This window comes from Desmodus rotundus, chromosome 7 (assembly GCF_022682495.2).
Source record: "Desmodus rotundus isolate HL8 chromosome 7, HLdesRot8A.1, whole genome shotgun sequence".
Lineage (NCBI taxonomy): Eukaryota > Metazoa > Chordata > Mammalia > Chiroptera > Phyllostomidae > Desmodus > Desmodus rotundus.
This window is the reverse complement of record NC_071393.1, coordinates 50,152,269-50,177,255: the sequence shown is the minus strand read 5'-3', so window position 1 is coordinate 50,177,255 and position 24,987 is coordinate 50,152,269. Positions and strand designations below refer to the sequence as shown.

The window sequence follows — 24,987 nt, the reverse complement described above, 5'->3', positions numbered from 1 at the left end:
CTGTTCATATTTTTTATCTTCTTTTTCGTAGGTAAGTCCCTTTAACATTTCACATAATAAGGGCTTGGCGATGATGAACTCCTTTAACTTGACCTCATCTGGGAAGCACTTACCTGCCCTTCCATTCTAAATGAAAGCTTTGCTGGATAGAGTAATCCTGGATGTAGGTCCTTACCTTTCATGACTTGGAATACTTCTTTCCAGCCCCTTCTTGCCTGCAAGGTCTCTTTTGAGAAATCAGCTGGCAATCCTATGGGAACTCCTTTGTAGGTAACTGTCTCCTTTTCTCTTGCTGCTTTTAAGATTCTCTCCTCATCTGTAATCTTGGGTAATATGATTATGGTGTGCCTTGGTGTGTTCCTCCTTGGGTCCAACTTCTTTGGGACTCTCTGAGCTTCTTGGACTTCCTGGAAGTCTCTTTCCTTCACCAGATTAGGGAAGTTGTCCTTCATTATTTTTTCCAATAAGTTTTCAATTTCTTGATCTTCTTCTTCTCCTAGTACCCCTATGATTCAGATGTTGGAACGTTTAAAGTTGTCCCAGAGGTTCCTAAGCCTCTCTTCATTTTTTCGAATTCTTGTTTCTTCATTCTGTTCTGGTCGAATCGTTATTTCTTCCTTCTGGTCCAAACTGTTGATTTGAATCCCGGTTTCCTTCCCTTCACTGTTGGTTCCCTGTACATTTTCCTTTATTTCATTTTTCATAGCCTTCACTTTTTCCTCTATTTTGTGACCATACTCAACCATTTCTGTGAGCATGCTGATTACCAGTGTTTTGAACTGTTCATCTGATAGGTTGGCTATCTCTTTGTCACTTAATTGTATTGTTTCTGCAGCTTTGATCTGTTCTTTCATTTGGGCCTTTTTTAAAATTTTTATTTTTGTGTTGGTGAACTTGTTACGTAGTAAGGGTCTGAGCCTTAGATATTCACCAGGGTGGGGCAACCCAGTTGCTGCCCTGTGGTGCTATATGTGGGGGAGGGGTTCAAGAGGGAACAATGCTCCTTGCTCAGCTCTCATGGGGCGGGGGTAGGAGTGGCTTGCAGTCACTTCCTCTGCTACCCACAAGCAAATTGGGCCTTTCTGATGCTGATTCCCAAGTGGGTGGGTTTGTATACATTCTAGGACCCTGTGAGTCTCTCCAATGAACTCTCATGTAAGGCTGGAAGTTTCTCCCTCTGCCTCCACCCCCACAGGGTTTTTTAGTGTGAGGTTTTGAGGCTTTATTTCCCCATGCTGGAACCCTGGGTTGTGTGGTCTGTCTCACTCTCTAGTTGTTCCTCCAGGTTTAATCCATATGCAGCTGTGGGGCCTCCCACTCCGGCAGCTGCCACCTTGCTCAGTCCTCCAGCTGCCACCTTGCCTCACCCTCTCCACCCTGGCTGCCCATCTTCACCCCTCCTACCAGTCTGGATGAATGTTTGTTCTTTAAATCCTTGGTTGTCGGACTTCCATACAGTTCAATTTTCTGGCAGTTCTGGTTGCTTTTTGTTTTTAAACTTATTGTCCTTTTGGTTGTGCAAGAAGGCACAGTGTGTCTATCTATGCCTCCATCTTGGGTGGAAGTCCTCCAATAGTCTTTATAGCTCTTAAATACTGGCTCACCTTGCTTTGAAGGAGGACAGTTTCTTCCATAGCAATAGCAGCAATAGCCAGTGTGGGTTAATGCAGGACTGGAGATGTATTGCAGAACGCGACACATTCTGAAACAGAAATGTGAATCAGGGTGCCATGTATATGCTGCTTAATTTGAAACTCATCTAAGTTCTATATTGTAGTATTTTTTTTGCAAAGTGCCTACTGTGTCATTGGCAGGTAATTGTTGTTTTGATTAATGTTGTTATAAATAAGTTCTAATATGTAGGAAAATTCTTTTTATTTGACTGTTGACTTTTTTCTTAAATGATTATTTGATTTGCTAATAAATACATGTTAATAACAACTAGCAAACTCATTAGCAGTTTTCAAAGTTTCGGTAATTTCACTTTATCCCTTACATATTCAATAGTCTTAAAATCTTTACAAGGAAGTAAATATTGTCTACTGTGCTGATGCCTTTTAAAATCAGTAGGGCAGGGCTCAGCAAGGGGACAAAACTTCCTAAAGGGATCTTAGAGAACTGAAAGTGTCTTCTGTACACTGTGTATTATACTAGAACAACAGGATCTCAGATTTCAAAATCAGTACTCTTTCATGTGTATGAAGATCACTCAGTTTTTGCATTAATCAGTATTTGTTAATGAATATGTACTGTGTTCACATTCCATGACAGACATGTTCCTTTATGTCTTCCAAGTTTAAGTTCTTTAGGTATTTATCTTTACGTGACTCTTCAAAATTTTCTAACTCATATATGACATTCTCAAAGACCACCTTAAAATAATTTCTGTTGGCTTATGCCAACAAAGAAGGGAATGACAACAAGATCACATTCTTCCTTCTGTCACCTGAGGAGTATTTTTCACATTCCACACATCGGTACTTGATCAGACAGGTTGCTGAATTTTTTGCCATGTCAAAGTCATTTCTAAGAACCTATGGTTCTATTTCATTTTCTTTTAATCTCCCTGTTAATGGGTTCTACAATTGGTATTACCAATTTTTAAAATGGAAAAAATGTTATCTTTGGCAAAGATAACGTACAGAGACGTCACCATACTCAAATAAGGCAAATGTATTTTAAGTAATTATGTGTATCATAAACATTAAAAAATGTAGACTTCTGGAAAATATTGAAATGGCAAACACATAGGCATTTAAAGAACTCTTATTGTAAAAACTATTCAACAGATTGAACGATGCTGGGAAATTTGAATTTTATTTTCTCTTCCTTTTTCTACCCATCCTTCAGTGAAATTAGTAATGAAATTCTCCCGCTTTATGTACAAGTTGATGTTAAGGTTTAAAATTTTTCCATTTGAAAAATAGAAAGCAACAGCATCAACCATGATGACCACATGGTATTCAAGAATTGTAGTTCCTTTCCTTTGGATTGAATTTGCAAGCCCCTGTGCCAAAAGAGAATGTTCTTTGGATTGAGACAAAAGGATTTTTTTCTTCCATCAGATGCCATATTTTGTTTCTTATTTGAGCCATGACTTTTCTTGTACAGTTGTTTTATCCTGTCTGAAATTTCTAATTACCTTTCTTTTTCTTGGATCTCGTGCTTTATTATTTCAGCTTTTTCATCTTGTCACTCTTATTTCCTGTTTCATGCAGTTCCCTTTCCCCCGGAGCCCTCTATCTTCCTGCGGCAGCCTGGACCTGTGGTTGCTGTCCAGGCTGCTGCTCAGGATTTCTCTTCGCTGCTCTGCTGGGTTGGCATCGCTGTTTCCAGGGTGCTTTCCCTGTTCAGGTCACTTCCCTCAAAAAGGGTAGATCACAGAGTTTTCTGGACATAGAATTCCAATTTAAAAATTTCATCTCTTCAAAGCTTTTTAAAATTATATTTCATTGATTATGATATTACAGTTGTCCCAATTTTTCCCCTTTTCCCCCTCCACCCAACAACCCCCCTCAGGCAATCCCCACACCATTGTCCATGTCTATGGGTCATGCAGTATGTTCTTTGGCTACTGTATTCCCTTTGCTGTCCTTTACATCCCCATGGCTATTCTGTGACTACCTATTTGTACTTCTTAATCCCCTCATCTTTTTCACCTACCGCCCTGGCCCCCCTTCCATCAGAAGATTCTCTGTATCTATGATTCTGTTTCTATTCTGCTTGTTTATTCTGTCAATTGTTGACAGATATGTAATTATTGCATTATTTCATTCCTTTATTTCATTTTCATAGCCTTCACTTTTTCCTCTATTTTGTGACCATACTCAACCACTTGTGAGCATGCTGATTACCAGTGTTTTGAACTGTGCATCTGATAGGTTGGCTATCTGTTCGTCACTTAATTTGTATTGGTTTAAGTCACACTTCTTCTGATGACTTCTTTTTTTTTTTTTTTTTTTTTTTTTTTTTTTTTTTTTTTTTTTTTAGAGAGGGGAAAGGAGAGAAACATCAGTGTGTGGTTGCCTCTCATACCCCCTACTGGGGACTTGGCCTGCAACACAGGCATATGCCCTGACTGGGAATCAAACCAGCGACCCTTTGATTCGCAGGCCAGCGCTCAACCACTGAGCCACGTCAGCCAGGGCTGATGACTTCTTCTTAAAGGAGGCCCTTTAACATTTCATATAATACTGGTTTGGTGGTGATGAACATTTTTAGGGGGGTTTTTTAATTGCTCTTTTCTTTTTCTGCTTCTATTAACTGATTCCAAAATGATTCAAATCAGTTTTTCTTTGTACATTTTTCTCTTAGAGATACTAAATTATTTTTCAGCTTGGTGTTCTTCTATCTAATAAGGAGATGTCAGAGAGTGGATCTTCTTTCATTTACTGTGTTCTGTACTTATGGGTGCTTTCAATTTGAAGATTCTTGTCTTTCATCCTGAGAAATGCTCCTTAAGACCATTTGATAGTTCCTTCCCTTCCTGTTGTCTTCCTTTCTCATGTCTCTCTGGTTTCCTAATTGCCAGATGTTGTACCTCTTGGACTGATTCCTTCATATTTTTTTAATATTTTCTAAATCTTTAACTTTCTGATACATGATTTTAGATATCTCTTCAACTTCATTTGAAGTCTCGGGGTCATTTTGGTCAGTAGATTTGGAACATATATTTATATAAATATTAAAAGGCAGTATCCTTCCTCATTGTTGCTTTTAAGTAGCTTTGCATTTCCAAGAATAAAAATAATTTGTCTCTAGATATAAAATTTCCACCACAGCTATTAGCTAAGAGAAGCCTGTCTGGGAAATATTTTCTCATTAGCAAGTTGCATAAAAGTTCACACATTTGTTTATTTAAATTGTGGTAAAATGTATATAACAAAACTTACCTTTTCAACCATTTTTAAGTGTGCAGTTCAGTGGCATTAAGTACGTTCACATTGTTGTGCATAGGACTGTTTAAAGAGAGAAGAGGTATATGTATATAGTAGAAAAAGAATTGACACTCAACTAATTTTAAAAATCAAAGTATAACTTAAAGCAAAGGACTACTTTTAAGGGGCAAAATGTAGAAACGATCTGCTTAGCTGTATTTGTCAATGCATATCAAACGAATCATTATGAACCTTGAAGCTCTCCGGTGTATTCTCTTTGCCTAGCACTTGACCACTAAGGACTCGAGATGAAAAGAAAGAGATATGGCTGCTCGACAGCCTCTCTCTTCAGCGTAGTTGGAATAACAAAGTATGAGATCTGGAACACAGCCAAGTGTTAGTTATTAATATCTTAAAATGATTTTTAATGTAGATTTTCATTTATTAAAATTTAATATGGTAGAAGAGCATGAATTTCAGAAACAGTCTTATGAATATGAACGGCAAATGAAAACTTGATTAAAGGTGGCCATATCGAGCATTCCTCACTTGAAGTATCTTGCCCACTTCTGAGTAATGCTTTGATTTGGTTTGAAGCTTTTGTATGTAACAATTTTTAGAGCAAGTTACTACAGTTCTTTCTGTATAATACAGGTCATGAGAAGTTCATTTGTAGGTGGGGCAGCTGTACTACTTTAGGGGACTGTCTTAATAGATCCATTTCATTAATTGTCATGAATTTTTTATTAACAAAACCAGTACATCAGGTTTAGCCAGCTAAAAACGGTTCTCGCAGTTGTTATCTTTATTGTCAGAAATAATATTGTAAAAATAGGGAATTACTGCACATGCTTTAACTCTTGATTAAACAGAGGAATGGCATGTCCATGAATAATAACTTGGAGGCATATGACATACAGTGTTTTGGTTGTGCAACTCCCATTAACTCTAAAGCCGTGTGTGTGAATTTCAGTGTCTTCCAGTTAGGAGTAATGCCATAGCTGTCTGTTAGATGCTCTGAGTTAAGGTGATTAATGTCAAGTAGCAGGATGTTCATTCTTTCTTCCTTAAGCTTTATTCCTTAGGTATTTTTGGTTAAATGGCCTTCTAAGGAATTGCCTTTCAGGTACCAGGCCGTGGTATTAAGAAACAGCCATAACAGATTGAAAAAAGAATTATGTTAACATGTGCATTTGATTTACCTATGGAAGATGATTCTTTTTAATTTTAAGAAATTTCAAAAGCTTTCTTAGACATATAATAGGCAATTATTATCATTCCTAATCTTTTGTTTTTCATATCAAGTTCATAAGCACTTTTTATTTTCCACCTCTTGTGAGATCATTAATAGGATGGGTTATTATCTTTGTAAAAATTGTTTAAAAAATGAAACAGGGCAAGGGTTAGTGGTTTTCTTAGGATCCAATAGCTACATAATAGAATTTAGAACATGTGCTCATTGTATCTGATTAAACACTGAACTTATAAAATCTTAGGGCTGATTGTGTTAGTAAACAAAAATGACATAACTTTGGAAGAAGGCACATGATGATTGGAACCCTGGCTCTGCCGTTTGCTTGCCTGGGTAGATGAGTTCGCCTCTTTAGTCTCCATTTTCTCATTTAATGTGGAAATGGTAGCTGCCTTTCAGGGTTGTTGTACATGCCGTGTATAATGCATATACAGTGCATAAAACATTGAAAGCACTCGATAAAACCATAGGCATCACTTTTATTATTATCTGCAGATTTAGAATCAGATCTAGAGAAGTTCAACAGGACTAGTCAAGGTAATGTGGCTTGTTAGTGTCAAGGATAGAATTAGAACCAAAGTGTCCGAACCAAATTGGTCATTCTTTGTATATGCAGTGTTCTCTCTTAATTACGGAAATTGTCGAGGCTATTTGGTCAGAATTATTCATTGGTGAAAACTCACATTACTCAATAATACCATTTTCTTTATCTGTCCCCAAAGTTTAAGATTTGAATGTCTGTCATTTAGGCTAGAATCCCTTTTTTTTTTCTCTCCATAATGTGTGATTTAAAGGATCCTGTTCTTTTTTAAGAGATAGTATTTAACTGTTATAATCAAAAAAGGTTTTTTCACACACCAGTCAGAAGGGCCATCATAACCAAATCAACAAACAGATTCTGAGAGGTTGTAGAGAAAAGGAACCCTAGTGCACTGTTGGTGGGAATGCAGACTGGTGCAGCCACTGTGGAAAACAGTATGGAATTTCCTCAGAAAAGTAAAAATGGAACTGCCTTTTAACCCAGCAATTCCAGTGCTGGGATTATACCCTAAGAGTCCTGAAACACCAATTCAAAAGAACCTGTGCACCCCAACGTTCATAGCAGCATGATTTACAATAGCCAAGTGTTGGAAGCAACCCAAGTGCTCAGTAAATGAGTGGATCAAAAAACTGTGGTACATTTACACAATGGAATACTACACAACAGAGAAAAAGAAGGAGCTCCTACCCTTTGCAATAGCATGGATGGAACTGGAGAGCATTATGCTAAGTAAAATAAGCCAGGCAATGAAAGACAAATACCATATGATCTTACCTTTAAGTGGAACCTAATCAACAAAACAAACAAGCAAGCAAAATATAATCAGAGACACTGAAATAATAACAAACTGACAGTACCTATATAAAGGACACATGGACAAATCCAAAGGGGGGTAGGATCAGAGGTGGGAGGTGGGGATGCCTGGGGTAGTGGGGGAGCGATGAGGGGAAAATGGAGACAAATGTACTTGAACAACAATTAAAAAAAGAAATACGGGGAAAAAAGAAAAGAAAAAAAAGAGGGTTTTTTTCAATATCCATTTATCAGAATCTGCACATTGGGTCTGTTTAGCAAGACATTCCCATACTAGGTCATAGAGTTGCCCCAGTATAAAATACGTGCCGATCCATGGAACCTTGTGTTCTGTCTCCTGGCTCTGTTCATCACTCTGCATGCTCTCTGGCCTGAACTGTGCTCCTCACTCCAGATCCCTTACTTTTACTGGATTGCTGCCTTCCCGGTCTACCCATGTTTGGCCTTCTCTTGGGCAGGTTCTTTGCCAGCCTTTATATGGATCTTCCAACACTCACTTCCCATGCTGTCTAGGTGGTCCCCCACAGAAGGTGTAGTGATGGTGTTAACTAATACTTACACAGAGCTTTGCTTTTGGCAGAGTTCTTTCATAATCATAATCTAAGTTGATCTTCTAGCAGTTGTGTGAACTAAGCAGTATTATCTGTCGTACAATTACAGGATCTAAAATTCAGTTAAGTCATTTGTCCAAAGTCGGTAGTAAATGGAAGAGCCCAGGTCCTTTGACCACAAACCCCATGCTTTTTTCACCTCTCAATCACTGCTCGTGGTCCTGTTGCCAACAAGTAATAAAACACAGTGTCCTAAGATTTTTTTTTGAAAATATATAATTAAAGGTCTGTGTTTTGAGGTGAGAGCTATGTAGAAAAAGCACCTATATGTATATATTCGTGTGAGAAATAAAGTATTACCAAATTGTTAACTAGGAAGTAACGCTTAACATTTCTCTTATTTTTCCTCAATACTGAGGATATGGGAGGTAGATGATAAATGTGTTTATTTCATTTCGAATATCAGAAAAAAAGGCAATTTCTCTTCTAGGGGAAAAACATCTTACAATGATTCTATTATGACTATCTCTTAGCAATTTTTATTGTTTGTGATAACTTTTCTTTGTCTTTTCCCTGGACTCCCTGCACTTATTACTCTGCTTTTCACCTCACCTGTATGCTAGTGACTCCTAAATGCAGACATGCAGCCCAGGCCATCCTCTTTAGTTTCAGTTTTTATAAGAAAAGGATCTTCAGGACATTTTCAGATATTTTGGGGGTACCCCAGTAATATCTAAAACCCAATGCAGTAACTTCCTTTAAAAAGCTTCTCTTCCTTCCGAATGCCTGAGTCAATGAAGTCCACCTACTCCATTTCTTAAATAAGTCTTGAATCTGCGTTCACACTTCTACACTGACTACCAGTACCCTCTTCAGACCCTCGTGATATCTCACTTGAACTACTGACATGGCCTCCTGAGTAATTTCTCTACAGCTTTGTTCTCTTTATATGCATCCCCCACTTCTGACTGCCATTGCCCTTCTCAAAGCCTCCATTTCCGCTACATAATGTCCTAGTTTTTAAGACTCTTAATGATCTATCCCACACTGCCTCTTCAGCTTTATCTTTTGCCTTTTCCCTGCCAGTTACTTGAGAGTCTCCATCCACAACGGACTGCTTATAGTTGCCCATTGCTGTTCTTTTTCTTGCCACTATACTTTTATTTATGCTGCCCCGTGGTTTTTTCAGGAATTGTTCTCTTCTAAATAACGTATTGCTTCCCTCATCTCCCATTCACCAGCCAAATGAGATGCACCCTTTCCCTGTGTTATAATTATAGGTGTTCTCAGCTGCATTATGAATTTCTCGAGGGCAGAGTTGCTCTCCTTCATTGTATAACACTAGGGCTAGCAGTGTGTTTGCTGCGTTATGGATACTCTGATGTTTTGGAAATATATGCGCTTTTAGAAATTGTCTTATTCATGATAACTATGCTTTTAATTTTTAAAATTTATTTTATTGTGATATCAGTGATTTCCTTAATAGCTTAAATTTGGAAAATTCATGTTTACTAAATTGGATTTATTTCATTCATATGTCATTTTCTCATTAAAATAAATAATCATTTGCTATTGTGTTCTGTTTTGCAATCTGCTTCAATAAATTACAAAAAAATAGTATATGCTGACAGTGTCATTGCAGAAGCCCTGTCTCATTAATATCACGTAGATGAAAATATCGGTTTAATCTACATTATATTAATATTGGCAGCTTTTTATTTGTGAATTCATCATACCCATAGCAGGAAAATCAGAATAAAATAAACTGAAGACCAGCTTCCAATTGTTTCCTCATCTAAATCAGTGTTCTTCTATATTTTTTCCTAGTTGAATCTATATTTCAATTAAGAGATATTTTCTTAAGTAGTGAGCAAAATCAGATGCGTATTCCCCAACCTAAATAAATGTAGCTAAATGATATTTGTATATTCTCCAAGAACAAATTATAGTTGATAACATATTTATACTTGTATTATGGATAAATTCAGTACATACCTATAATAGGAACTTAACTAAATAAAAAACATACATATTGTAGCTGTGAATTTTTCAGGTAAAGGAAATAGTCTTGCTTATTGGAGAGAGCCTAATAATTCTTTGTTACAGAAAGCTCAGGGGCAGTGTTATTTCAGTGTTAAATCCACTATTCCAATCCAAAACTAGTGAAATACTGGCCTGTAAGGACAAAGAAGAGAAAACTTCCTTGCTATATCATTTAGCTGTTAGTTTGTTAGCTGTTAATTGGTTGGTTTGTTTTGATAATTTACTTGCTTCAAAGAGATCTAGTAGTTGTATTTGTCACTCCCAAAAATAAACCTCCTATAGTCAGAGATTAGCGGAATGTAGAGATATTGTAGCATTATAAAATCTAGTATTTATGATTTCAGAACTTTTTGTAGTATCAAAATATTTCAGTTCATCCTAAGTTTTTCTCATAAGACTAGCACACCTTTTGAAAAATAAGTATAGATGTATGAAAATTCACTTTACAGGCTTCAAGGAATGGTTTTTATAATTGAATAGTTCTCAAAAGTTGTAACTAATATTTTTGGTATTTGCTTAATCTTCTGATAGGTCTTTACTATTAAAAGGAACATTATAGCAATATATACTTTGTTCACAATAAATTTATTTCAAAGATATAAATATAAAAAGAGGGCTTATAAAAGTATAAAATTTGAAATAAAGCATAAGTTATAAAAACCAACCAACTGGCATCAGGAAGTCTTGATGTAGAAGGCAGTAGGTGAGAGGTTGAGAGCCTCCTGGACTAGGGCTGTAGGTGAGGTCTCCAGAAAGGACCTTACTTGCCAGGTGGGTCTTTGCTAAAAGCTGGATACACTTTCTTCTCAGAATTCCATAAAAGTGGTCTGTTTTGTTTATTGCTCTATCCCTAGTGCCTAACACACAGTAGGTGTTCTGTGAATATTTGTTCAATGAATGAATGATATCAGTGAAAATGAGCATGTCTTCAACTGGACCCAAGAGTTACCACACATTGGCCTCCCAGCAATCAGAGCTCCAGTCATTCCCACTCTTGGTTTCAGAAATTACTGGAAAGTAGGAGACTACTCTTACCCTTAAGAAAATTTCTTCCTCTCCCAGTTTACATGTGTCTGAAGGCTTCTGTTAGGACTAGACATAGTGGTAAGTACATAATGAGTTATATATTTTCTGCAAATTTTTTCTCATACCACCATGCTGATACATGTGACCTTCCTTAGCCAGAATACCCTTTATGTACCTTTGTTTGATTGAGCAACTCCTGCTTCTTTCTCAAGACTCAGCTTAGACATCATGTGTTCCAAGAAACACCTGCCCTTATGGTCCCCTATTGTGTCTCCCGTAGCTTCTGCTTGTCCTTGGAAATTTTCCTAACCAGACAGTTTCTGAAGAAATGTAGTAAATGGTTTAGAACTAGATCACCCATGGCATCACACCGCATATTTTTTTGTCCCAGAAATTAGCTGACTGGTAAAGTGTAGGGGATGTGATTTGTCATTAAACATTATAATATGCAGATATCTATCAGAGCCAGAAAACATTATTTTCAATTTCCAGTTTAGGTACTTACCTATTTCAGCAACAGCACATCCAATGTTGTTTTTTTTTTTCCATTTACCTGAGTAACTGCTTACCTGTTCAACATGAGTTAACTAGCACCATATTTTAATTTACTCCCATGAGGTTTCTGTAACCATTTTAAATTGAGGTCCCAGACATGGACCTGTTGGCCTGACCCTAGACCTGATCTGACCTGGGTCCCTGGCCAAAATTTGAGAAGTAGTGAAATATCATTATATCACATAACACTTCAGAGATTAAAATCAATGTAGACATGTCTTTAAGAGATGAAACCAGAAATACTAATTTAAAACATATTCTATGTCACCTTTGAAAACTTTGGCATACCGAGGTCAGCAATGTATAAAATGAATCTCCTTTTAAAGATAGAGTGTGGTACCTTGCTCTCTGCAAGTATACAACACCATATTATTAATTATTTTGAGTTTATGAAAAATTCAGAAACCTTGTCTTCAGAGCAATTGGACCACCAGTAGTAATATCTTAAATATTAGCTTCATATGCCACGGATAGCAGGAGACTGTTTCTCTTCTATACACCAGCCACGTCAGGCAAAAAAACAAACAAAAAAACCCATAAACATTCTTGTCAGATCACCAGAAAGTAAAATAAAGAGATCATCCCAATATTGCAAAATCCAGTGTTTTTGCCTTGGATTGGGAACATTTGTAATATTTTCCCATTCTGAAAACTTAACTTTAACCTTTTTACTGTCACACTTTTTAAAAATTGTAACCCTTTGGCTGGTGGTTGAACTTTGAAGAATCATTAATACAGCAGAATGCTTTGAGTTACCAGCTCTTATTTAATACTTAGGAAATAATTTATGACTTTCTACAGTTAGGCTATTAAAATTCATTCTTCATAGGTCACTTTTTACTATTAAATTTAGTATTACACTTTTAGACGAAGATAATATGCCAGAATTTTTTTAGATGTGTTAACTTTTTTTTAAATCTGAAAGCATGAAATAAGTATAAATTTCAAGAAATCAGCCTTCTTTTTGGAAAGATTCTAAGCAACTATCAAGTATTCTCATAAAACTTAAGTCTGAAGATATTTCTTCCTTAACTGAAAAAACAAAGCTGTCATTTTTGTTCTCGCGTAGTTAGGAGTCAGATTAAGTAAAACAAGGAAGCCTAAAACTCAACAGATAATTTAAAAGGTAAAGACGTAAAGCCCCAACCTTTACTGCGTTGAATAAAAAGCAAAAATCCAAATGTCTCTGATTTCTACAGAGCACATGGCAGCCATATAGCGACAGAAACCTTGCAGCATTTCCTTAGGACGGCAGCTGCACGGCGGGTGTTGAACGAGTGCGGTGTAGGCTTTAGTTCAGCAGAAGGGCCTGGGTTGTTTCACACTCTGAGTTGGCATTTCACCAAAGAGAGAAGTTTGGGGGCGGTTTGTTTTTCCTCTTATTTTTAAGTGACATAGTACTGATTAAAATGAGCATTTAAAAAACATTTATTCTTTTTTGGTCTTTTTCTGAACAATATACTCAACAAAATGAAATCCAAATGCTTTTATACCTATAAGCTATATCACTGAGGAGAATATTTATGGGAGGGGAAGGCAAGATAAAGTCGCTTTTAAGAGTCCTTTATATATCAGTTTGATAACTAGCAAAACACCTTTACTGCCATTAAATATTTACCAAGACTTGGCTTCGGACAGGGGGGCCGTTTAGTGCAACAAATTTGACTCTGTGCAATGCCATTGATTAGCTATCAGAAGGACATAGTTAATAAGTAACTGGAGGTATTACAGAGAACTCTACATTCTTGTCAAATCTTTTCTCTGAAGATGACCTAGAAAAAGCCGGTCACACCCCAGCAATGATTACACAAGCACAACCGTGAAAAAAATAAAGGCCAGGCAGATCGGTTGAGCAGCACTTGAGCAATCTTTCCTAGTGACTGTTGTCATTGCTGCTGGACTTTAGAACTGAACATGTTTACCTTTAATTAGAAAGGACACACAATTTACAGCACAGTAGCTATCAATATCGGATCAGAATTGATTTCCGCTTTCTCCCCAGTGATTGCTTCCTTCAAGCTAATTAAAAAAGGCATATAATCAAAATGACTCACATAAATTTTAAAGCAAAGTAAACAGCATTCCCTGGAGACCAAAACAAAAGTAAATGACATTCATCCTGATTATTAGCTACATATTTTGAAAGAATTCTGATGTCTATAAATGTGATGTAAGGCATGTTTTAGTGTTATCAGACTGCTGATAAACCAAGCAGTCCCTTTTGAAGAAACCTGAATGAATGCTTTACTGAGTAGTTAGCTCTCAGAGAAACAATAACCTTACTTTTATCTTTATAATCCCTAAAGCATGTAGATAAAGCAGTCTGAGAGGAGCTTGGGCTGATTTATTCAAGTCTTCATTTTTTACATATGGCACACAGAAACTGCTAAAAAAACATATAACAAATTGATTTCTTCTTAAATAAGGTGTATAGAGCATGTGTGAAATTTGCTGAAATTAAAGGATTATCCTAGACTGTGTGGATAACACTTCTCTGTAATTGCCATAGCCTGGATCATCAACAAATAATGATGGAAGATACTTTCTTACAACACTATTCACTGGAAGGAGACCTGCTTTAAATTTTACAAGCTAATGTTTGCTATGATTATACTAAATTATAGTGTAAAAAAATGATTTTGAAATCAGAGAAGTAAGGAAAACAGGAGAGATGTGGAGGTTACTTTCAGGAGAATGTTGTCACAGCCCTCCTCCCTTCTCTGTGGACCTGCCATGTGGTGCCACATCTAGAACAAAAGGCATCAAGATGGAAGGAAGTGCAGAATGATTCATATTAGAAGCTGCCTTAAGACACACTGACAATTCCTAAGTATTTAGTAAGCAATTCCTTCAAGCACTTAGGATAAAATAGTGAGCAAAACCTATAAGGGCAGACATTCTTACCTGCATTTGTTACTGTTGTACCCCACACACTTACTGTGTACTTGGCTATATATATATATGTAGATATATACATATAGATATCGATGTATAGTTGCTCAATAAATATTTGTTGAATGAATGACCCTTTTCAAGGATTATTTCAAGGGTCACTACAAGCAGATGCTCACGCAGCCACCAGGGGGCCTGCAGTAGCACTTGTTGAGAGTGTTCCAGAACAGCTGCTGACTTGCACAGTGATGCTGTGGCACTGAGAATTGATTTAAACCCCCCTCTAGAATAGCGTAACTCATGGAAGCTGTTTATGCTTACTTTTGTTTATTTCATTTCCTTTTGAAATCTTAGACTTTTCATTACTCTTAGTGTTCACAAACAATTAACCTGTAAGCCTTATTTTAACCACAGACCAGTACTAGACATCCATAGCTTATATTCTCTGTAAGGCTCACCCCAATCACGAAGATTCTCGTCAGCCATTAAGACATAAAAAATTAAGAACCATATGAAGCAGGCCTAAGGAGCCAAGAATTAAATTAATCAATTCCACAAATATTTAGTAAATACTTTTCTAAGCACTAGATATCAAATGGTTGGCAGGGGGGAGGTAGGGGAGGCCATTGTTTGACATCTATCCAGCTGAAAGGTTAGAACATTTTAGGAACACATGACAGGGCCACCTAATCCAGACAGCAGGTCAGATTTCTTAGAGAAATTCAATCCACACTGAGATCTGAAGGACGAGTAGGAGCCAGTTAAATAAAAGTGGATAGGGTCAGTGTTCTAGGGGATGTTCATCCTGGTGGTTCGTCTTGGCTGGGGTTTAGAGGTAAATAGGTGAACAGTGAGAAATGAGCTGGAAAGAGAAGCATGAAGAGCATTGCAGGTGATGTCTAAGGAATTTGGACTTTATCCAAGGAACAGTGAGGAGTCATTGAGGAGTTTTATTCCAGGTCGTGATGCATTACTATTTGTGCTGTAGAAAATTCACTCAAACAAGGGAAAGACTGTTGCTTTAATCCACTTAAGAAAATAATAGCAGGCGCTCTAAATTTATATCGTGGTAATGGGGCTGGAAAGAAACTAAAGATGCAGGGGAGATTTACGTTTCAATCAAAAGGATTCATTCAATTGTGTGGTGAGAAATAGATGTCAAGGATGATGCAAAGGTTTGGGGCTTGAACACATAGTGGTGCCCAGTGAGAGGGAGCAAGAGTAACGGGCTGATTTGAAGAGGAGAATAAAATGAGACTGTGAATTCAATTTCAGGCATATTGAGTTGTAGATATTCGCAGAATGGTCAAGTGGAGATGTCTGCTAGGTGGTATGTATATCTGGTGCTCATGGTAGAAAACTGAGCTGAAGAGAAGTCCTTCAGAGTTAGGAGTCCTTAGCTGTATAGATGATTAAATGAAGTCATGATAATGGGTTGAAATCAAGTGAGAATGGGTGGAGAGGAGAATACACTAGTAATTGAAAGTGGGATAGCAGAAAAGAAGCCCCAAAAGAGGATCGAGAAGCTTTAAGAAATACTCTCACTCTTTAATGGCATGGCTCAGTTGGGCATCGTTCCACAAAGCAAAAGGTCGCCGGTTTGATTCCCACTCAGGGCACGCGCCTGGGATGTGCGTTCAGTCCCCAGTCGGCATATGTACAAGAGGCAACCAGTCAATGTTTTTCTCTCACACCAATGTTTCTTTCCTTCTCTTTCTCCCTTGCTTCCCGTCTCTCTAAAAGTAAAAATAAAAATTTTTAAAAAGGAATACTTTCAACAAAACAGAGAGCCCAAAGTGTGTTTTCATGGAAAGCACAGAAAGAAAGCATTTCCAGAAAGAATTGGCTTCAGATAGGTCAAATAAGATAAAGATTAAAATGTATTTTATATTCAGCAACCAAATCGTTGGAGCAGTTGTCAACAGAGCAGATTTGAGAGCCTTGAATAGAAGTTGTGAAGGTGAAGATAGCAAGCACAATTTGATTAGAAAGGAGGAGACTCCAACTAAGTCCAAGACAAATCCCTTCTTTAAGACCATAGTGGAATATCTTTAAAACTTAGTGAATGGGAATCCCTGGTAGAAAACAAACAAACAAACAAACAAAAAAACAATTTTGTAAGTAGTATATATGGCACAAGTAACTAAAAGGTGAGTTCTAGAACTTTATTTTATTTCCTAGACTTGAGCCTCAGTATATTTCCATGTTTTCTTGAAATTTCAGAGCTGTCACACCCAGAAAAGAGACAAGGTCAGTGTTATCAGTTAGAGGCTGTTTGTCCTGTCAGGTAATAGAGAGACACAGAACACCCCCTAGCAAGAGTAGTTTTTTAAAAGATCCCTGCCCAGTGTGGCTCAGTTGGTCAGAGCACCGTTCTGTAAAAAACGGAAAGGATGTAGGTTTGATTCCTAGTCAGGGCACATGCCTAGGTTGTAGGTTCGGTCCCGGTCAGGATGTTTACAAGACGCAGCCAATCGATGTTTCCCTTTCTCTCTCTCTCTCTCTCTCTCTCTCTCTCTCTCTCTCTCTCTCTCTCTCTCCCCCCTCCCCCTTCCTCCCTCCCCCTCCCCCCACTCCTTCCTGTCCCCTTTCTCTAAAGTCAGTAAGCATATCCTCAGGTAAGTATTTAAAAAAACTAAAATAAAAGATAAATTTTGTTACCCTCTCTTTAAAATTCTTCAGTAGCTTCTCATTTGCCTTAGGACAAAGGCCAAAACATTTCTTAGATTCCAAGAAGTCCCTGAGTGACCTAAGCCCAACCGCTCTCTGGCTGGCCTCTGAACACCACCACTAACATAACTAGGCTTCATTTACCTCCTTGGCTATCCTTTCTCTTGTTATAAGGCCCTTGCACACGTCTTCCATATGTCTTAAATTCTTCCCCTATCCTTCTAATTATCGCTACCCTTACCTTTAAATCTAACTCAAATGTCACATCCCTTCCTTTCTAGCAGTTACAATAATTTGAAATGTGTATGTAGTCACCACTGTATTTCTAGCTCCAGCAGAGTGCCCATCGCACGTAATCATTCATTTATGTGAGGAAGGAAAGCAGGTCCTTAGTTATCACAATGCAGCCGTCCAGTTCCCAGTAAAACAAAGCACATGCTTCCAGTACGCAGGTACTGACTGACCCCTATATTCAGTAATTCAGATAGCCAACTAGCTCTTCAGCAACAGCTACGTATCGCGCAGTCTGAACTTACAATGGGCTCATAAAATGAATTTAGTTAGACCTCACATCTGAGATCAGTTATCAGTGTCTAATCTAAACTGTACGTAATGTGAAATAAAACTATATACTTAATACGATTTGATTTATTCTTCCTAAGGGAGTCAATTATGATCATTCACTCAAAATATTTTCACTGTGTAAGAGCAGTTGGTTATTTGCCGTTTTTTTAGTGTAATCATTTTATCTATGTGTATGTTATAGGACCTAATGTTCAATAGCTGAGCACACTGCAGCTACTGTAAGTGTGCGCTGAGCCCCTCAAAATTCCTCTTGTCTAGAATGGACCCTTATGCGGATGAAACTCTTCTTTTGTGACTCTTCTTAGATGAGGTGTGCCCTATATTATCGGAATCAGGATGACAAATTATGCTACCTGGCCTTTAGCTAGGCCTCAGGTTTGGGAGAGCACTACACTAGAGGTGCTTTAACCCAGCTTTCAGTACTTCCACAGTTTCTCACAGGTTGGCTACTGGCTACGTAAATACAGTGATACCTGATCACAGATCCAGCGTACCCCACCCGATAAGCTCTCCTGGAGCGGCGCTTTAACTTTTCACTGGTAAATTACAACAGACGCAACGAATTCAGGTGTCGGGGCCCTGACGTGACACTGTGCCGTTGCTCGCCACACTTGCCCTCGCTGCCATGTGTCCCATGTCACCTTTCATCCCTGCTGAACCTACAGTTGGCTAATCTCCACGCTTGCTCTGTGTGTGTGTTGGGGCGGATAATTAATAGACTTTATTTATTAAAACAGTTTAGATTTATAGTAAAATTCAGTAGATAGTACAGAGTTTTCACATACTTCCTCCCCCACACACACAATTTTCCCTATGGTTAAAATATTTTATTGGTATGGCACATTGTTACAATTAATAAAACCATATGATATGTTATTATTACCTGAAATCCATAGGTTACATCATGGTTCACTTATTCTGTTGTACAGTAAGTGCAAAAGACCACGTATCCTCCATCACATAGTTTCACATCACGTTAAAAAAATACACGTTTTGCTTTTTTATCCTTCTCCCCCTTCCCCTGAATGCTTGGCAGCTTTTTGCCTTATCCACAATGTCATATAGTTGGACCCATACGGTATGTAGCCTTCCAGACTAGCTTCTTTCACTAGGTAATACACATTTAAGTTCCCCCCTTGTATTTTCATGCCTTGATAGCTCACTCTTTCTTTCTTTTTTTTTTAATTTTTATTGTTATTCAATTACAGTTGTATGCCTTTTCTCCCCATCCCTCCACCCCACCCCAGCTGAACCCACCTCCCTTTCCCACCTCCACCCACCCCCTTGATTTTGTCCATGTGTCCTTTATAGTAGTTCCTGTGATAGCTCACTCTTTATCACTAAATAGTATTCCCATATATGAGTGCACCAGTTTATTCACACATTCACCTATTAAAGACATCATGGTTGCTTCCAGTTTGGGGAAATTATGAATAAAGCTGCTATAAATATTGATGTGCAGGGTTTTGTGTGTGCATAAGTTTTCATCACTATTGGGTAAATACTCAGGAGCACATATTGCAAGATTATTTTTAGCTTTGTAAGAAATTGCCAAAATGTCTTTCAGAGTGATTGTGCCCTTTTGCATTCCCTCCACCAATAAATGAAAATTTCCATTGCTCTGTATACTGACCAGAATTTGGTATTGTTACTTTTGGGGGGTTTAGCCATTCTAATAGGGGTATAGTGATATCTCATTGTTTTAATTTGCAATTTCTTGATGATATATGATGTTGAGCATCTTCTCATATGTTTATATGCCATCTGTAAATAAACATGTGAGAAGATGTTAAACATCTGTTGTTTGGTGAGGTATCTGTTCAGATCTTTAGTCCATTTTTTGAGTGGTTTGTTTTCTTATTGTTGAGTGTAAGTCCTTTGTATCTTTTGCATACTTGTCCTTATCAGGTATGTGTTTTGGAAAGATTTTCTCCTAGTCTGTGAATTGTGTTTTCATTTTCTTAACAGTATGTCTTACAACAGAAAATAAATTTTTTTATTTTATTAGGTTTAATAGATCATGCTTAGGGAGTTGCATTTAAAATGCATTACAAACACAAGGTCTCCTCATTTTTCTCCTATGTTATCTTCTACAAGTTACATAGCGGTGCATTTTACTCTTTAGACCTATGATCCTGTTTTAGTTACTTCTTATTAAAGATAAGTTCTCTGTCTAGATTTACTTTTTTTTCCTAGATGGACATCCAATGGTTCCAGCACCATTTGTTGAAAAAAGGCCTCCCCTTGCTTATTGAATTGCCTTTGCTCCTTTGTCGAAGGTCAGTTGACCATATTTGTGTGGGTCTGTTTCAGGGCTCTTTGTTCCCTTCTGTTGATCTATTTGTGTGTTCTTTCCCCAGTGATTTCTATAGCTTTATGGTAAGTCTTAAAGTTGGGTGGTGTCAGTCCTCTGACTTTGTTGTCCTTCTGATGAGCTGGCTGTTCTGCACCTTTTGCCTCTCCATATAAACTTTGGAATCAGTTTCTCAATATCAAAATAATTTGCCGGGATTTTTATTGGAATTGCATCAACTCCATTGATCAAGTTGGGAAGAATTGACATCTTAACAATGTCCATGCACATGGAGTATCTCTCCATTTATTTTGGTCGTCTTCGATTTCTTTCATTGGTTTTCCTCATGCAGATTCTGTACATTTTGTTAGATTTATATCTAAATATTTCATTCTGGGGGTGATCATAAGTGGTATTGGGTTTTAGTTTTCAATTACAGTTGTTCACTGCTGTTACGTGGAAAAGCAATAGACTTTATATTACCTTGGTATTCTGCAAGCTCGCTATCATCGCTTACTAGTCCTAGGAATCGTTGTTCTGTTTCTTTTGAGTCTTTGAGATTATCTACATAGACAATCGTGTCATCTGTGAACAAAGAAAGTTTTATTTCTTCCTTCCTAAGTTTACACCTTTTATTTCCTTTTCTGGTCTTATCACATGAGCTTGGATGTACACTGTGGTGTTGATGGGGGTTGTGGGAGGAGACATCCCGATTTTGGGGGAAAAGGATTTGTGTTCTCGCCATTAGATGTGATGTTAGTTTCAGGTCTTTTGTAAATGTTCCATATCAAGTTGAGGAATTTTGTCCTTATTTCTACTTTGCTGAGAGTTTTTTTTTTAATCGTGAATGGGTGTTGAATTTTGTCAAGTGCTTCCCCTATACTTATTGATATGATCAAATAATTTTTCCTCATTAGGCTGTTTTTTGATTAAGTGCATTAATTGATTTTAAATTTTGAACCGGCCTTGCATACCTGGAATAAGTCCCACTTGGTCATAGTGTAGAATTCTGTTATCTGTGTTAGTGGGCTTGATTTGCTAATATTTTGTTGGTGATTTTTACATCTATATTCACAAGAGATATTGTGTGTAAGTTTTCCTTTCTTGTAACGTCTTCATCTGGTGTTGGTGTTAGGGTAATGCTTACCTCGTAGATTGAGTCAGGACTGTTGTCGCTGCTTCTGCTTTCTGGAGAGCTTCTAGAGAACTGGTGTCATTTCTTTCTTAAATGTTTGATGAACCCATCTGGGCCTGTACTTTTTTATTTTGGGACATTATTGATTATTGATTCAACTTCTTTAAAAGATAAAACTTATTCAGATTATTTATTTTTCCTTGTATAAGTGTTGATAGTTTATATATCTTACAAGGAATTTGGACCATTTAAGTTATTAAATTTGTGGACATAGAGTTGTTTATAACATTCTTTTATTATCCTTTTAATGTCCCTGGCATCCATAATGATGACCTCTCATATCTGATATTAGTCATTTATGTCTTCTCTTTTTTTTTTTTTCCTGGTTAGCCTGGGTAGAGGTTTATCAATTTCATAGATTGTGGTAGACCATAAATGGTCCCCTACGTATATCCACATTAAATCACTGGAGCCTTAGAGTGTTGCCTTACTTGGCGAAGGATGTGATTAAAGAACTTGAGAGGAATGTTACCAGGGAGACCCAAGTTAGGGGGCTCCCCCTCCTTGGTTGTTGTGTCACTCACAAGAGATGAATTCAGGTATGAGACAAAACATAGAGCAGAAATGAGATAGCAAGTTTATTTATGAAGTACACTTGGGTACCAATCTGCAAGCAGGCACTGAGCTGGTCCGAGTGCCTCCAAATATTGGATTTTAGGGGTTTCATGCTTGTAGCCAGCCTCTCGGTTCCCCCTCCTCCTCCCTTCTCCAGACATTGGGATTAACATACAGTTTCAAAGGCTTTCTTTCACAGATGGTGGAAATGATACACACAGAATTTCAAAGTCTCCCCTTCTGCTATGCTATCATGGTTTTTCTTATGATTTTTGGAACACCTAGAAATCTTATTTGACTGGGCTTGGGACTGCTGAATTAAATGGGTGAGACATGTCTCCCTTCCCAATCTGCCTTGATTTGCTATCTACAAGATCTCTCCAGAAAGTATCCAGCCATATAACATGAAAAATAGAGGCATTTACTGAAGATACAAGAAACATTGTACGTAGGACAATGACACCTCGGTCCCCTTCAAAGTAGGCACCTTGGGTCCTCACACAGTTCTCCCAGCATTGCTTCCACTGTACAAATCACTCTGCAAAATCCTTAGCTGGGATCACCATCAGCTGCCCCATCATATTTTCCTGGATCTCATCAATGGTCTGAAATCTCTTCCCTTTCAAAGGTAATTTTAGTTTTGGGAAAAGCCTGAAGTCACAGGATGCCAAACCTGGTCTCTAGGGGGCCTAAGTCACCTGGGTGATTTGACGTTTCACAGAAAACTCTGCACGAGATGTGGTGGCGCCTTGTTGTGATGAAGCCTCCAATCACCAGTTGCCCATAGCTGCAGCCTTCTGAATCATCAGAATAGTTTCTGCAGAGGAATGTTCAAGCTTAACACAAAATTTGATGCAGATTCATTGCTCTACTTGCTCAGTCATTTTGAACACAACAGCCACAAACTACACATGCTCACTCAACGTCATCTACCTCCCCCACTGACTAGTATAGTGAAGTCGTCACTGTTCACGCATGCGCATTCCAGTCCACTCTCCTTGGCTGCCAGGTTACATTGATGTCATGCAAGCTGTTCTTGTTATATTAACAATGGCTGAACTTTTTCCAGGCAGACCTCATCTGCTGTCTAACATTAGGAGCTTATTCTGGATTTTCAAGGTAGGTTCTAAATGCAATCTCATGTCTGCTTATAAGAAAGAGGCAGAGGGAGTTTTGAGAGACAGGCACAGAGGAGAGAGCTATGTGAAGAGATTGGAGTGACATAGCCACAGGCTAAGGAAGAATACTTACTCTTTTTAAATGCCCACAGAACATATACCAAGATAGATCATTTTCTGAGTCATGAAAAGCCTCCATTAATTTAAAAGGACTGAAATCATACTACCTACAATAGAATCTGAACAGAATCCAGGAAAAGAAAGATACCAGGCAAATCTCCAAAAACTTGGAAACTAAATAACACATCTCTAAATAATCCATTAGTCAAAGAAGAATTCTCAAGGGTATCTTTTTAAAAATACATGGAAGTGAATGAAAATAAGAATGCAACATGACAAAATGCAGGGGACACAGCTAAGGCAGTGCCGAGAGGGAAACTGATAGCACTAAATGCATGCATTAGGGAAATTAGAAATGTGTCAGATCAGCAAGCTAAAGTCCTACCTCAAGAATCTAAGAAGAGAACAGAAAAATAAATGCAAAGCATGTGGAGGGAAGAAAGTAATAGCAGGAAAAATGCACACAAGAGCACAGAGAACACACATTACCCATATCAGGGTGAAAAAGAGGCTATCACTCTAGACTTTGCAGACATAAAAACCATAAGGGATTAATCACTGTGAACAGCTCTACACACATAGAACTGGCGATTTACTAATAATGGACCATTTTCTCAAAAAAACCGGACAGTTGATACATGCAACAACCAGGATGAATTCCCAGAAAATAATGCTGGGTAGAAAAGATTATCCCAAAAATACTCTTTTCATTTATATAATACTCTTAAAACGACATTCTGGAAATGGGAAACATATCAGTAGTTGTTAGGGTTTAAGACGAGGAAGGGATGGTGGGGAAGTCAGGAAACAAGCGGAATCTTTGCACTGATGGACTTTTGTATCTTGACGGTGTCAATGACCGTGTCTTGGTGGTGCTATTAGAAGAAGCACTGGAGGAAAATGGGTAAAGGACACCAGCGACCTTTCTGTATTATTTCTTGCAACTGCATATGAGTCTACAAGGATCTCAATACAAAAGCTTATTTTATTTTCAATTTTTATTAAATTTCTTGGGGTTACATTGGTAATACAATTACATATAGGTTTCAAGTGTGCAATTCTATAATACATCATCTGTATGTTGTATTTTGTATTCACCTTCCAAAGTCGTCTCCTTCCATCACCATTTATCTTTTTTACCCTCTTCTTCTTGCCCCCACCTTCTTTCCCTCTGGTAAGCACCATACTGTGGTCCGTGTCTCTGAGGGGTTTTTTGTTTGCTTGTTTGTTTGTTTTGTTTTGTTTTTGCTTAATACCCTCAACCTTTCTCACCCAGCCCCCAGCCCCCTGCATCCCTACACCTTTGTCTGTTCTCTTTTTCTAAGAGTCTGTTTCTATTATGTTTGTTTATTTTGTCTATTAGACTCCACATACATGTGATCATATAGTATTTGTCTTTCTCTGGTTTATTTTACTTGGCGTAATACCTTCTAGGTCCATCCATGCTGTCTCAAATGCTCATTCTTTTTTATGACTGAGTAGTATTCCGTTGTATAGATGTACCACAGCTTACTCACTCATCTACTGATGAGTGTTTGGGCAGCTTCCAAATCCTAGCTATTGTAAATAGTGCTACAGTGAACATAGGTGTGCTTATAATCTTTCAAGTCAGTGTCTCAGGTTTCTTTGGATATATTCCCAGAAGTGGAGTCACTGGGTCAAAAGGCAGTTCCATTTTTAATTTTTTGAGGAAAGTCCATACTGTTTTCCACAGTGGTTGTGCCAGTCTGCATTCCCATAACAGTACATGGAGAGTTCCCTTTTCCCCACATCCTAGTCTTTCTTTAGATTCATTTTTCTTCTTGTTGTTCTGATTGGGGTTTTTTTGCTTCCTTATGTCCCAAGTCATTGATTCAATTGTCCACTTCATCCACTTTACTCTTGTCTCCCAGTAAATTGTT

The 24,987-nt window shown here is 37.8% G+C and overlaps 1 protein-coding gene across 3 annotated transcripts in view; it reads left to right on the top strand.

Moving 5' to 3' along the window:
- Window positions 1-24,987, top strand: part of MIPOL1 (mirror-image polydactyly 1) — a 288,774-nt gene that overhangs the window by 207,263 nt on the left and 56,524 nt on the right. The gene's annotated exons all lie outside the window — the stretch shown is intronic.